The sequence below is a fragment of the Cicer arietinum genome, chromosome 8, assembly GCF_000331145.2.
Source record: "Cicer arietinum cultivar CDC Frontier isolate Library 1 chromosome 8, Cicar.CDCFrontier_v2.0, whole genome shotgun sequence".
Classification (NCBI taxonomy): Eukaryota; Viridiplantae; Streptophyta; class Magnoliopsida; order Fabales; family Fabaceae; genus Cicer; species Cicer arietinum.
The window spans coordinates 8,245,186-8,248,474 of record NC_021167.2 but is presented as its reverse complement, the minus strand read 5'-3'; positions in this window follow the sequence as shown (position 1 = coordinate 8,248,474).

Below are 3,289 nucleotides of genomic sequence, written 5' to 3'. Positions count from 1 at the left end.
AATGCTGAAGTATGTATTGTTTATGTAATTTTTTTTGATTTGGTGATGAACCTTGCAGTATGTTGTTTACTTGCTATGTGTTATTTACTTTGAGAACAAAGGATAATGAAGTTTACTTTTTACCTAGATGAGATGTATTTTGACTAAGGTGGGTTGAAAAGTTCTTGTGATAACCAATGGATGACTGGGCGAGAAAAGCAATACTAGTAGCACACATACTCCAGAAACTCGTGGAAAATAAAACATTAAAGCAATACTCATTTTCTTCAAACATCTATCTATAGCTCCACTTAAGCTCTTAAACTCGTTTCATGGGATCAAATGTGTTTGGTAACCAAACATAGTTTTCTTTATGTTATTTGATTATTGTTTGAGTTTAAAGTTATTTAAATTTGAATTAATAGATATCAAAATTGTAACTATTAGTTAAATTAGTCTATGAATTTTGTTAATAATATAATATATCAATAAAATTATAATGTGTTAATTAAATATTTAAAATAACTTATTTATAAATTTTTATTGTTGACGATTACAATGTTTCATGTAAATTAAATATGTAATCTTTTAATATTGATTTTACGTAAATGTCAACTCATCTAAAATAATTTTGACCATGAAAATTTAGTGATGTTTAACACGAATTTATTAGATAATATAATTATAGTAGGTACTTGAAAGACTCAATATTTGCAATTTATGGTAATAATTATGCACACGGTATGTTACTACAAAATTAGTTCATAAAATAGCTTAATTTTGTAGGCAAATGAGTATACATTCTCTAAGATTGATGTGATGAACATGTCACGTATACGATATAAATTAATAACCGAACGATTTTAACTTATATATACAAACATCGAATAACACTTCATATAAATATTTTCAATAGGACAAAGGTGAAGGATACATCTAATCATTAGATCTTCTATTTCATAGTAACACATCACCTAACTACGTGTATCTAAAAGTTGTGTTATGGATCGTGCGGTCGTACAACAATATATAGGTTGACATAACATATATTTGAGACAAATAGCATTTAATGCTCCATTTCAAAGTATGAAGAATAACTACTAAATGATTGCATTTATCTCAATGCATTCATATTGTCTTTCCGAGACAATTGTGATGGGACTATTCGACACAACGACAATCCAACAATGTAAGGACTTTTGCAACAATGTCATTTGAAATTCAAAAGAGTGAAGAAAGACAAAAAATGAGAACAAAAGAAAAACCCACTGACAAGTCAACAAGAGATACTATCATTTTGAATAAGCGAGTGGGTCGAACTTAAACTATTATACACTTAATCTAAAAGAAGACCATTGTGTTATGTGCGCTTAAACTTTTGGTCCTCTCGCTTCGAGTTAACTAATTGTACCACCTTAAAAACCTTTGGTGTAAGATTATGACCTAATAGTGGTCGAGACCCTAAATACTTGATTGTAATAAGTCGATATGTATGTGTTTGTTTACTTCACAAACTTCGGCGTAGTAAGTCGTTGTAAGTGTAAGTTTATTCATCTCACAAACTTGAATGTACTAAGTTGTTGTGAGAAGACTGAGAATCGTCAGGTGACAGAAGGATTATTGAGCTTCTTCAATAATCAAGTGATTAATTTTTTAGTAATTAAATTATTTGACTGAAAAAAATAACAACTCTATGTGACAAAATGAATATACATGACTATCATATTGACGGTGAAATAAATTAAAAAAAGGCCATGTGATTAAAAAAAGGTCGTGTGATTACCTTCTCTTCAACTCTTTATTTTTTAATCACTCGCACATCATCTTCAACAATAGTTTCATAACTTATGTTGATGTTTTTGAAAGCATTTAACAACTTTATTATTTTCATAAAATATTTAAAAAATTCAATTCAAATATTATTTCGTATGTTTTTCACTATGTTCAAAAATATGTATATTTTAAAAGATTAAGAGAAGATAACCACTACAAGAAAACATTTGTATACCTACGAAAAATTAGCCACGGATGGTAATCCGTGGGTAAATTAATTGTTATCTACGGAAAACCCGTGCGTATTGCTGTATAAAATAATTTTTTTTTAAAAAAAATTAACTACCACGGTAATTCCGTAGGTAAAATTAAAATATCCGTGGGTAATGAAAAAAAAAATACAATCCTAACTTAAATTTTGCCAAAAATTTTCGTATTATATTTACTACAACTTATCCGTAGGTAATGTCTTATTTTAAAAAAAAAATTAAGAAATATTTTTTTAAAAAAAGTCCCCAAACTGATTGACCCAAAAGGTCATCACTAAATTAGTTTTATCAATGGATGTTAACTCTTCTTCCATAAGGTATCAACTCTTCTTCCATAAGAACATCTGGATCAGACCAACCCCATTTCTTAAAGGTATCAACTTTCTCTTTCCATAAGGTAAACCAATACCCAGAAATTGTATGAGCCCTAAGCCCTTCTTCCCTTCTTCTTGTTCGAACCCGGTGCCGCATTAGGTTAGGGAGCTGGGTTTCTCGTTCGAGCTGCTTCCCATTCGAGCTGGGTTTCTCGTTCGAGCTGCTTCCCATTCGAGCTGGGTTTGTCGTTCGAGCTACTTCCCGTTCGAGTTGGGTTTGTCGTTCGAGCTGCTTCCCTTCTTCTTGTCCGAACCCTACTTCTTGTTCGAACCCTCCGCATCCCTGCTTCGCTCCGCCGTGATGATCGCTATCTCTTAAGGTAAGTTATCTTCCTTTAATATCTTTTCATTTTCTGAAATCAATTTTTACTGAAATGGAGTCTATTTGAAAAAGCCCTAATTTTTGTATTGAAAACCCTAACCATAGAGTACAATGGCTGCTTCTTTCTCGAACCAATGTCTGTTACTTGGTTGCTGTTCATGTTCAATTAGGATAGTTAGGTACTCTGTTCATGTTTAACTCTTGCATTTTTATTGTTTATTTACATCTTGATATTAGGTATTGTGTTCAGTTTCATTGTTTATTTACATCTAGTTGTTATGTGAGTTAACTGCTGAATCTGAGAACTAATGGTGAGTCTGAGAGAACTAATGGAGATAAGAAATGTAAAGAAAATGCCAGGATCTAGTTGGATAAGAAAATGTCTCAAAGGTGTACGCTGGCCTGGGAATTTGGACAGAGATCCAAAGGGCTGGAACATGCCTCCTAAACAAAACCAATTGAAAATTGCAATCAGAAGCAGAACCTCATTTTCCAAGTTTGTCAAGGTTGAGTATGGCCATAACAAAACTCATGATAAATATAGTGGATTCTGCATTGAAATTTTTGAGATA